This window comes from Acomys minous (assembly GCF_964271855.1).
Source record: "Acomys minous genome assembly, chromosome: 4".
Classification (NCBI taxonomy): Eukaryota; Metazoa; Chordata; class Mammalia; order Rodentia; family Muridae; genus Acomys; species Acomys minous.
The window spans coordinates 16,825,349-16,838,796 of NC_140486.1; the positions used below are offsets into that span (position 1 = coordinate 16,825,349).

Genomic DNA, 13,448 nt, shown 5'->3' on the forward strand with positions numbered 1-13,448 from the left:
GTGAACATCTGTTCAAATGCTTGGCAGTCATGGGAAAGCTTTGCTTTCACAGGCATCGCTGTCAGACCTGTAAGGTGTAATTTGATGTAGCCAATACCAGAAAGAATTGACTAAACACAGGTTTCAGATCTGTAGCCCAGTTTTCCAGTTGCCAAGATTTTTCAAGGATTCCATCCAAAAGTGTCAGGTCAGTGCCAACGCAAGTGTTAGCTGAGAGCCAGCCTGTTCTCTGATGTGCACTTTGCCTATGTTCATTAAACTGGAGGCAGAAGTCTAATGGGCTGGCAGTCACTATTACTGCATTACAATTATATAGGCAGAAGCCTGTCTGGCCACATGGGAAGAGGACATGCTCAGTCCTGATGCAGCTTTATGAGCTGGGGTGGATGGAAAGGGGGGGCCCTAGTCTGAGGAATAGGGTAAGGAGTAGGGGAGAGGGAGGGAGGGTAGTACTGGGAGGAAAGGAGGGATGAGTCGAGGACCAGGATGTAAAGTAAAAAAGGAAGGAAGAAAGGAAAGAAGGAAGGAAAAAAGGAAGGAAGGAAGGAAGGAAGGAAGGAAGGAAGGAAGAAGTGCTCAGCGTCATTAGTCATTGGGGAAATACAAAGTGAAATGACTCTGAGGTTCCATCTTACGCCCATCAGAAAGCATATCTAAGTTCAAGACTGAAGTGATGGCACATGCTGGTAAGGATGTGGAGGAAGGGGAACACTCCTGCTGTGCTGCTGGGAATGCAAACTTGTACAGATACTCTGGAAATCAATCTGGCGTTTTCTCGGGAATTTTTAAAAATGAGTGAATAGGCTGGCTTTTACATTTTAAAATATGCTCACTTTTTGACTTTCAAGAAAACCAACAACAAAACAAATGACAGAGAAAAAGAATGTTGGTATTATGACATCTCCATTGTCTTTAAAGTACAGCTGATGTGTTCTTGACGTTTTATCTCCATAAACTCTCCTCCTTGGAGAGCTGTTGGACCTAGTACTTCATGAGCATTACGGACTGAAAAGTAAACTGATAACGAAACTTGGAAGTGAGCACAGTGGGCTTGATACAGACCCTGCTGACAGTGCCAGCTAGACCGGTACTGTCAGAGACCACACACTCAGGTTTTCACTCATCACCCATGTGCAATAGAACTGATGTATCCTGCACCAGTGGGCAATGCCTCCCCCACACACGAAAATCGATTACCAACAATGCCCAGTGCCTGTTTTCAAGTTGTTGTTCAGTGCTGTATCATAATTCCAAACACACACACACACACACACACACACACACACACACACACACACACACACACACAAACACACACACACACACAATGTCACAGGCAATTGCTATTGCTCATGGGTGCCATCTAGAACTGGATGTAAACTCCTGTTACTGAAGACAGCACCTCTGTCAGTCATGGGACGTGGAAAAACCAAGCTTGTTCTTATTTGGAAGTGTCTGCCCTACCTCCAAGGTCGATTCCTTGCCTAAGAAGGTGCTGTCCATACTGCCAAGAGGAAAAGACATTAACAGGCTTATGCAGCTGTGAACTCTTTGGGTTACAATAATGACCTGATGGAGGAAGGCCGGCGGCGGGGAGCGGGGAGGGGGGGGGCCATTCTTAAAGTCCCATCTGCCTGAGCATCTATTGGCCAATGATGGTTGCTGGGGGAAGGAGCTCAGTGTTTTCCTTTGTTTGTTTTGTTTATTTTGTTTTGTTTTGCTTTGCTTTGCTTTTGTCAGGGAGACTCCTTAGAGTGCACCCATAATAGAATATGATCCACACTGCTCCAGGCTGTCCTGTAGACACGAAGGGCAGAGTGGGTTTTTGTGGTGGAGAGGAGAGGGGAGGAATTGGAGAGGAGAGAATGGGATGAATTTGATCCAAACACAATATGTGCATATATAAAATTTTCACATAAACATAAGGTCTTTCCATCAATGTTTCTTCCCAGATATCAATATGCACATCTGTGCTTCAAAACTTATGATCTTATACAACAATTATGTACCATTATCTTCTGAATTTTGCTGGGATAAATTCCTGTACTTTGAAAACAGTGTCTGAGCTATAATTCTGGCTCACACTGGGGCCTGAACAATTTTGACAGATTTAAATAAGACCAAACTAATGGACTTAAAGCTTGGGTTTGAATCTACCGTAATATTCATACCATGGAGCTGTGCGTAGACAAACTAAAATGCAATGAGACAATTTTGGAGGAAAATCAAAAGTAATTTCATTTAAAAATTACACTTTAAGGACATAACAGTTATCATTAATTCACCATTGTGAACAGTTGGTCTAGAAATCATATATATATGAAAGCTTCATGTTATGGGGATCATAATATCCTGGTGAAATACACTAGCTCTTATGTTAGAGAAGCATATTGGACACATATTTTGTAATCTTTAGCTAAATTTTACCAGTGATTTGCAGTGAAATAAATTACTATTTCCTTTTTTTTCCTTGGGGTTTAATCAACTTATTTTTTTAAAAAAGATTAGAATTACTTGAAATGCGTTTGTTGATACTTCCAATACTCTGATGTATGACAAAATATATATTTAAGTACAAATGACAACATAATGCTTTTGGCACGTCATTCACTCTTTGGGTATTTAAATTTAACAGCTTAGTTAACTATTAACTTGGAATATGATTTGCTTTATGTACATATAATTCCTTGTTCATAAAATATTTTTGCTTTTCTCTTTAAAATATTTAATCAGGCTCCCTTTCCCATCAGAAAACTAATTGTTCTATTAGAATTAACTGTATCTTCCTTGCTTATTCATAATGATGGCACTAATGACAGTGACTACTGACCACTTGGATGCTGGCTTTCCTCAATTAAGGATTGTTGTAATTATAAAACAAATTGTATGCTAAGATGTATTACAAAGGTGTGAGATTTGCCATTAAGTTTTTGTTACCAATAGTTGAAATGACACACTAGATCTAAGTGAAATGTGCAGTATTACAATTAATTTTACTTATACCACTTAGACCTTTTCACCAAATGTGTTATAGGGTTTAGGTGACACATCAACATTTATGCATCACATGTTTCTTTTACATGGAGATGACTTAGACGTGTATCTCTGTGACTAACTCAGGCTAAGGAGAAGTTTGAAAGGTTGTCAGTCTTACATTAAATCAAGTGTCAAAGTTGTGGAGATCAGAAATTTGAATAGAGCCCTTTTTACCCAAAGTAATTTCTGATAAACTTATCTGGCATTCCACACATTACCAGAACTTCCCTTACTTCCGTCCCCATTTATTCAAGATGATTATTAGTGTCCTTTGAATGCAAATTAAAGTCATGCCCTTCCAATTGATGCCATTATCTTTTCATTCATGGGAATAAATGGGAAGGCAGCAGCCTAGGGAAAGAGAAAGCTGTTCGGATGTAGGCTAGTGTCACTGTGTTAAGTTTTACCTAATGCCTGTCTTCAACCTCTGTGATTTACTGCCCAAGTCCATCCTGCTACTGCTATCTCCGAACAAGCCTGAATCTTCCAAGTGGTTAATAAACTTCTTATCTTTTGAATACTGAAAATAAAATAAACCTAATCCTCAGGGTGGTTCAGTCAACAGACCGAGAGCCTTTTAGATGCTTCCTGGTGATATGGAACAGGCAGGTTTTCTGCCCTGTGTGATTATCAGTCTTTCTCTGTGACGCATGTATGTGTAAGGGCATTAAAGGTGCTTCTTGGAGATAAATGTCAGCAGAATCACAGAGTGAATATTAATTTCAGGACCTTCAAGGTCATATGTCTGTCCAGGTTCATTGTCACCAAAACGATTATTGTTGAATCTGCTGGGAATGATGTTTAATCTCCCTTCCTTTCCAAGCATCAGGGAAGTGAGTAAGAGAGAAACTTGAATATTTGCATCCACTGCTCAGAAAGGAAAGTACTTTAGGGCAGTCTCATCTATCACTTAGTACAATTATTTTAAATGCCTTAAAAATGATCCAAGTTTATCTTTACAGCATGTAAGTTAGAGAGAAACAGGAAAGAAGTCAGTAAGAAAATCTTCAGAAATGGCAAGCTGATGCTTCTGAAAAGCAATGACTATCTCTAAGGGAAAAAAGGAAGAAAATAGCAGAGGAAATAAATAGACATTTAAGCATCTTTGGTGCATCCGTCTGTAGATATGTGGTGAGAAATGAATGAACTGGAAACACAAGAAACTAAGAGAAAGAAAGATGGAGAGACGGTCTAGGCTGGGACTACGTTAAGGGGATAGAAGCCCAAGGAGCATATGGCGAGGCACTGGGAACATAATTAAGAACGGGCACTTTGATGGGCACTCACCCACCTGACACGGCCCAGTTTTATGTGCTGCAGTGTTTGTGGGCTCAGAGAACAGCACTCAGGTCACCAGGTATGCAGGTCAGCCCCTTGGGAATGATTGAAATCTCCCTAGCCTTCCTTTCCTCATCCACTGAAGTCCTTCAGGAAGCTCCTAGATCTTTCTGTCTCTTCATCACCACAAACATTATTTTGGGTAAGGCTATTCATTTATTTCTTTTGGATTCCAGGACATCGGACAACTATGTTTCCAATGTCTGCATTAATCCCTTCAAATTTACTCTGTATTGTAGGTTGAATATAGAATATGTAAAACCCATCAATTGTGCATCTTTTTTTATTATTAATTTATTCTTGTTACGTCTCAATGGTTATCCCATCCCTTGTATCCTCCCATTCTTCCCTCCCTCCCATTTTCCCCTTATTTTCCTCCCCTATGACTGTTCCTAAGGGGGATTACCTCCCCCTGTATATGCTCATAGGGTATCAAGTCTCTTCTCGGTAACCTGCTGTCCTTCCTTTGAGTGCCACCAGGTCTCCCCCTCTAGGGGACATGGTCAAATGTGAGGCACCAGAGTACGTGAGAAAGTCATATCCCACTCTCCACTCACTGTGGTGACTGTTCTGACAACTGGCTAGATCTGGGTAGGGGTTTAAAGTTTACCGCCTGTATTGTCCTTGGCTGGTGCCTTAGTTTGAGCAGGACCCCTGGGCCCAAATCTGCCTACCATAATGTTCTACTTGTAGGTTTCTAGGAACCCTCTGGATCCTTCTACTTTGCTATTCTCCCATGCTTCTCTCATCCAGAGTCTCAATGGGATGTCCTCCCCTCTGTCCCAGTTTCCTGGTTAGTGAAGACTTTCATGGGACATGCCCCTTGGCTAGTATGCAGATATAAGTGAGTATATACCATTTGAGTCTTTCTGCTTCTGGCTTAACTCACTCATTATAATCATTTCTAGCTCAATCCATTTGTCCACAAATTTTGGGAATTCCTTGTTTTTAATAGCTGAGTAGTATTCCATAGTGTATGTGTACCACAGTTTCTTTATCCATTCTTCTACTGAGGGACACTTAGGCTGTTTCCATGATCTGGCTATTATGAATAAGGCTGCTATGAACATGGTTGAGCAAATTTTCTTGTTGTGTGTGCTTTGTGCATCTTAAAGGATGGAAAAGACAAGGTTTTTAGGACTCGGCTCATTCTCTAGCAATTTTATCACACCTGCCCATGTTGGATTCTCTCTGTGGTTCCTCTTGTCTCCTTGGACTATTGGTCCTATGAAAATTTTTATTTCATTCCCTACCAATTATCATAGTCTCTGGCACACTCTAAAATTTAGTTAATATTTAACAGGAATTTTTTTTTGTTATGAACTATGAATAAATTAACTTTAATCTTTATAGTGAAGACAGACCTACAATGAAGCCCCATCATTTAAAATACGGTAACTCAAGTTAAAAGACTTAAAATCTTGACCTTTCTCACAGAGTCTAAGTGAAGCGTATGGATTTGGACCTACAGGTTGTGACACCTGAGGTCATACATATTACTGCTCCCCTTTATTATCAAATATTAATTGAATGGACCCTTCTGGCATTTGCTGTATCAGGACATCTGACTTCTGGGAAACTTATGTTAAGATAATAGAGTTCTAACTTTTCCTCTTAATTTTTCTTAATAGTCTCTGCCCAAACAGACAGTTTACCCAAGGAAGTTTCTTAGCATTTAAAGGCCAGAAACAGATAAACAATAAATTGCATTCACAAAGAGATGGTATCTTTCAAGGTCGGATCTTTTTTGTTGTTGTTGTTGTTATGTAGAAAAATCTGTTCACTTAGCTGTCTGGAAAAGACTGCTGTTTCCTTCTCTTGTAACAAATGGCAGTGGGGTACTTTTGTCAGAGCAATCTATACATGTCTTTTATAGCTCTACTAAAACTACAAATATCAGATATTGATTCCTCCCTCACTGACCACAGTACAAGCTGACTTCCAGAGAGGCTGCTGGTACTTAGTCTCATTATCACCATGGGAAACACTCTGGGTTGTGCATAAGCTGAAGACACCTGCGTCTCTCGTTCTGATCTATTTATAGAGAACTGGGATTTTTATGTGCAGAAATATAATCTTGAAATATATATGGGTCTCAAAGCAGTGTGAAGCAAGCAAAGGCCAGGAAATGTGCTTCCTGAATGTTCTACCTAGGATGCCTCTATAGGAATGGAAGAATAAATTGGCCTCTGCCTATTATGGAAATAAAACAGGGACAGTAACTCTGTATGGGCCTATACAAGGAGGTGGGGAGTTTCAGGTTTTCTTTGTAGAGAAATCTCTGCTCTCTGATGAGGCTATCTCTTGGCAAGGTGAGATTCATGAACTTAATTCTGATATGGATTCCTGCTCTATTCTTAGTAGACATTTCTTCAGCCTTACATCATCTGCCATATCGGTTCGTGTTCTTCTAACAGTCTGGAAATTAGAAAGAGAACAATACAATTTTTCTCTAATTGTCTAGCAAGGTAAGAGAAATCTTGAAATGAGCAAGGAACGCTATTTATGGTAGCGCTGACAGCAATTACTGGATGACTTAGATGTTTTTTCTGTGTGAGCTCCTATAAATTTATATGATCATGCAACCCCAGTAAATCTCATGATCATAGTACATGTGTGCTTTGGACTCATGATACATTGTTACTTAAATAGAAGAAAGGATTTTATTTCAGGAGTTAGGACTCAGGTATTTGAATCCTGACACTTGAATTGTTAAAAATTCAATTTTTTGGGGTGAGCAAATGTATGACTTATTTGATTTTTTAAAAGGCTGTATCCAAGGGTAGGCCGGGCCTTGCGATCCTCCTGCCTTAGCTTTCCAAGGACTATCATACTTGATTAAAACTGAACATTTAAACAAGAATGTTTAGAAAATGGGAGGTGTGTTTTTAGCTTTCCTTGAGTGGCATTAGTGATACCACTAAGTTTTCCAAATTTGGTAGAACGAATTTTTCTATTGCTAATGGCCTTCAGCAAAACAAAGCAGCAATTTAATTACACGCCGATACATGGTGGAAAACTGACTGTGTCCTTACCCTGTAAAGAGCTTTCGTTAGCATTTAGTTCCAACTGAAATTACTTATACTTATTTTACTTGAAGTCAACATCTGAATCTTTTGTCTAGAGATGCCACAGCTGTCTCCCCTGCCAGCTTGTTCTAGGAAGGCAACCAGCATACATCCCCCATCAAACTCTTTCCTATTAATGTTTTCAAACACATGTCAAATCCTTCTTTCTTCCTCTAACACTGTCTTTTGACCAATGGAAATCTTAAATGTTTTTCAATAATATTTTTGGCAAAGACTCAGCATTCTCACTTCTGATGACTAACAATTGCTATGTTGATTCCTAGACTTACTGTATGCTTGCTTGGTCATCTGCCTTCACCATGTACTATAAAGAGCCTGCTTTGAATCTTTAAGTATTTTGTACCTGCTTATTGTGTTTTGGTATTTTCCTTGAACACACCTACCACAAAGAACCCCACAGTTCTGTAGAAACCACAAAGAATGAAAACAAAAAGTACAATTAAACTTCAGAGAAAAGTCTGTCCTTGAATCTAAATTTTCCATCTGGGGGCTAATCACCTTAGCAGCCCTGTTGGAGATCAGTTCTCTGTAAATGGGAAAGTTTTTCCTGGACTTTCAGTTGGTCAATAAATTCACTTTTATGTTAGTACAGCACAGTCTTAAGTTCTGTGGTGTGAATGGGAGGTCCCTGAAAAGGCCAAGCCCATGCTATAGGTCCTACAGATTGATTGAACTTCCACAATCAGGTTTAAGATTATCAGCATAATTAGGTTGAGACTATCTCAAGCTACCATTGACATATAAGTATGACATGTGATTTTGAAAAATTAAACACAGTTATTTGATATTTAGTTTTGTCTCAATTTTAATGTTGCAGTTAACTTTTCTAGATCACAAAACAGCCTATAAATTTCCATGTATATTCTTATGAAGCTGTATCTGTGCACTATTTATGTTTGCTGAAATTCACAATGGCACTATTGAGTGTATTATGCATTACCAGAAAAGTACCTATTAAAACAAAAAGCAAAATGAAGAGATAATAATTGTTACTTCAAGCAAAATCGTTAACACTCCTGTGGTTTCTCACTAGAAGCTTAACCAGTATTTTTGGCTTCCTCTTTGACAAATTACCATCACATCTCCTAAGTGCATATAGTTCAGTCAAAATTCATCAAAGTGATAATTACATTGACACTAGGCGTTCTGATGTTGCATTCCCTGTACAAAGTAGAAATAGATTTCACAGAAATATCACTAAAGCTGTTAACTACAGAATTTAAAAAAATCAAGAGGCAATCAAAGCATGCACTTTATTATCAATAACTGTGAGTTGTTTCAGAAATGACTTGCATATGAAACATTCTTCTAGGAAATCATTGGCAGTAGAAATTTCTGCTACCAGGAGGGGAACCTTGTGTGTAAAACCATTTGGATCACTGCAGATGATTTCTTATTCCTTATTATCATCTTTAAAACTCATCCTCAAATCACTTCTAAATTATTAGGCAGATAAAGAGAATCATCTTCGGTTTTCTGTCCTGACTTGAGGGTATATGATTTATAGGTCATTATTTGAATGACAACACATACAATGCCTTTTTAATAATTTTTTCAAAATAAGGCATGTCTTTGGTTCTTCAAGAGTAATAGCTGTTAAATTGACAATTTAGGAACATTAGAACTCATTTTACTTTACAGTCATTTAAAAGAAAAAACTTTAAATATTCAGATATTCAACTACATATACGCTGACACTAACATCTGTCTTCATTTCAGATTTCCAGCTGAGAACCATCAGTGTAATGGCTGAAAGACCTCAGCTCTTAGGGCTGTGGCATAAGTTTATCCCCCTAATGCATTTCCTTGAAACCTTTAGATTTGTATTCTTGTTTAGAAAGATGTTTGATTCTTCTAAGAGTTTAGAAAACATATGCTAAATTAAAAAAAAAATAGGCTTTGGGGATTCAGGAAAGCACACTTTAGCCAGATATGACAAGAAAAAGGAAAGTATACGAGGATAGAAGTGCATGTGCTTTATGAGTTCTTGCTCACAAACGTAATACAAGCCTTGAAATAGTTTTGCATATAACAAGATGAACTAAAATGCTCATAGCTAAAAATTTAAAAAGATCTACTATAAAAAGCATATCAACTTTGTTAACACTAGACTTTAATTCAAAGTTGAAGATGGGTCTGAAGAAATGGCTGAGCCTTTGAGAGCACCTATTGTTTTTGCAAAGGACGTGAGTCCAGTACCCAGCACCTACATGGCGGCTCACAAAATCCTGTAAGTCTAAATTCCAGGAGACTGAACAGTTTCTTCTGATAGCTAAGGATGGCAGGTACACATGTGGAGCACATACATACATGAAAGCACTCATAAATAAAATGAAAAGAATAATAAGTAAGGGTTGAGGATCATCATTTCACATCCTAACATAATTAAAAATTAACTCACTGTAATTTTATGAGAGTAAATCATTGACTTCTTAGAATGAGAATAGCCTGAGATATTTTTAACACTTTAGTCATTACCATTCACAAAATCATGAACCCAGACGATAGAAACTATGGACACACCTTCAAATATTCATTTATAGTTTTGACACAATGAAACCCCCATCGGAGAGTTCATTAATTCTTTAATATCCGGTGCACATAGTAGCTCAATTAAGGACAAGAATACCATACTTCCTGTCTGTCATTCTGCCGTCTATAATCATTTTACTGAAACTTATTAAACCATGGCTCCCTCTCTCTTTTCCTTTTTATCTTTACTACCTCTTTCTTCCCTTCTTTCTTTCTTACATCCGTGATTGCTTCTCCCTCTCATTCTGCCATTAATATGTTTGTATTTCATATGATTGATTTTTTTATTAATTTATTCTTGTTACATCTCAATGCTTATCCCATTCCTTGTATCTTCCCATTCTTCCCTCCCTCCCATTTTCCCCTTATTCCTCTCCCCTATGACTGTTCCTGAGGGGGATTACCTCCCCCTGTATATGCTCGTAGGATATCAGATTTGGGCCCAGGGGTCCCGCTCAAACTAAGGCATATGATTGATTTTTATTAACGATTTGACTAATATGTCATTTGAAGGTTAATATACAACAAAATCTTATTTAAAGTATTCTGTTATCCTATAATACATACAACCATATATAATCACAAATTCCTGTTCCCAGTGCAAAGAGTGACATCTAATATATTTCATTTACTTCACTGTAACTATCTAACTAGTCCTTAGATATAGGTGTTATATAGAATTTCTACTGTAATACAATATTGAAAATTTAAAATATACTTGGTTAGACTGACATCGATTGATGAGTTACTTGCATAGACTATGCCTCTGTCCTAAAGTCATTTCATTATTTGAAGAAATAGATAACTTGAACTGAGATGGAAAGAAATTAGATGCAGCTTGCCACAAAATTATTGTCCAAGGGGATCAGTAGGGGCTATTAAACACATCTTGGGAATGATGAGCAGTTAATCCCATTAAGGTTCTTGAATGACATAGTAAAGTGTAATGAAATGGAAGGCTGAAGCTGTTAACTGCATTGATTTCACATCTAATTCAGGTTTTTGAACATTTATGGGTGTTCCCTTTTAGTTTATCTTTTTTTTGAATCTCATATGACCATATTACCTATGTAATACCACATAAATTATATTTATATATATTTTCTAGATAAGCACCTGAAAACAAGCATAATTGTTTTGCATACATTTGCATGTACATATAAATATATACCCATATCTCACAAGAAAAAATATATTACACACACACACACACACACACACACACACGGCTATAATTCAAAAGGAAAATGTTATAAAATTCTTACATATGAAGTTATAGCGATTTTATGAAGAACAAACATTTTAAGCCCAAGTGAATCCCAGAGTTTGTCACTAGGGAATAACCTACTTAGAAGAACAATATTTTAATCTCAATCAGAGTTTTGAAGTTTTGATGAAAACTATGATTAAAAGCTTTGATATATAAATACATTCAGAAATATAGGCCTATAATGCTTTATCTTTAATATAAGAGAAGAGCAATCATACCCTTCCCATGTTATAAAATGATAAATTATATCTTAAGATAAAAGACAGTATTGAGGCTCCACCCAAGCAAAGAAAATGTTCTGCATTGTCTGGCAGTAAGTGAAGCTCTTGAAACAAATGTTCTGACTGGTCCTTGGCAATTCTGATGTCTGTTAGATCTGCTTGGAATTCTTTTGAAAGTCCATGACTGTGCCTTCCCTGAACAGTGTCCAATGCCCATTAGCAATGTAGACAAATACAACTGATGAATAAATGATGAGGGCTGGCACTATCCATGGCAACGAGGTCCAAATTAGGGTAGTCACAACCCGACGTTATGCATTTGACAGCATTTAAGACACATAAATATCAATTACAAAGCACACAGTCTCACATGCACACATAGATACGTAGTCCGACCTTATTCCCATCATGTTTCTAAAGGCATCACTTGTATTAACTAATCAGTTGAATTGTCTAATCAATAACGGCTACATGACATACTATGCTTTAGGTTACTCACTAATGACAGGGTTGGTAGTTTTACCTGAGGATACTCATGTGACACAACTTTCTGAAACAATTCCTGTGCAGTAAGCTTTGTGTATAACCTGTTACTTCCATTATAAGCGACTCTAGATAGTGTTTTGTATATTTTCACCAGAAACCCTATGAGAGGAAGTAGCAACAGCTGAGATCAATTATTTCAATCTCAAGTCTCACAACCTTGAGCTACATATAGCCCTACAGTGTATTTCCATACAACGCCTGCTGGAAACGGCTATGAACGTGACATCCTTTCCCTGTGCTTCCATAGCCTCAGTATTCTTTTGGCTTCATGCAAAGTTGATGATTGTTTTCCATGAGTGACATATGAGTGTGAACCTTCTCGCTCTTTTCTTTGCACAGCTTTTGATCTGATAGGAAGAGTTCTCAGCTTGCTCCATCAAATTCTCATGTGCCTCACTGAAGACAGAGAACAGAGCCATAACTTCTCACGCCACAGCTCTAATGCCAAAATACGTGTAGCACCCATTCCTAACACTTTCTGTGTTTCTGCAGAGTTGCCACCCAGCACCTAATGAGTAAGGTGAAAAGCCACTTCATTTAAAAAAAATATCTGTTCATTAAAACATAGAATGCAATTGGAATATTTCTTGCCAACACATTTTGAGACAACTGAACAGACACTAACTAAAATCAGTATCTCTTCAATTCTAGTCCTTACATGTCAGCCTCTCTGGCTGTTAGATTTGTTTACACCTGGGAAACCAAGACTGAGATCCTCAAAACCTGTCTCAAAATATTAACCACTGCATAGTCATCACACATATTAACCAAGCCACCAGTGTTTGGCTCCATCCTTTACTTTCCTCATTTGAGTAGTAACAAGTTGTAACTGGAAAATAGAACATTCCTGAACTATTTGCATTGTTACATAAATATTTAAGTACTCATAAAAAGATATGCAAATTTTGTTTCTATTGCTATTCTTTAAGCTGTTGAACTATGGGTAAGTTGTTGGGTATCAGCGGACATGCTTTGTTCTATTTCTTTATTTTTCTGAAGTAAAATGTCTGAATTCTTAAAATGCAATTCTATTTACTCTATTATAAACTGTGACACAAGGTGAAATTTTCTTATTTGCAGCAGTGAGTACTTCCTTGATTTATGTGTGCAAAGTAGAACACTGTCACAGAAAAGTGGTCGTTGGACTGGAATGGTTCTGAAATGAACACAAAGGGAATCTGTGCTGCTCATGCATGTGTGTATATTCATATATGTTAACATAAGTGTACGTGTGTGTGTGCGTATAGGCATGTTTCTTAGCACTGTTCACCAAAAGGACCCGGAGGATATGCAAACAGCAATGACAACACTAAATTAAAAACTTTGTTTTCAGTATTGCTACCCACTAAAAAGAACCAGAAAGATTTAGAAAAGGATCTTATTGTAAAAGTAGGACCAAAATCAAGAAAATCCAGG

General features: G+C 37.6%; 1 protein-coding gene across 2 annotated transcripts in view; it reads left to right on the forward strand.

Annotated features, from left to right (window-relative positions):
- Nucleotides 1–13,448, forward strand: part of DCC (DCC netrin 1 receptor) — a 1,088,923-nt gene that overhangs the window by 799,790 nt on the left and 275,685 nt on the right. The gene's annotated exons all lie outside the window — the stretch shown is intronic.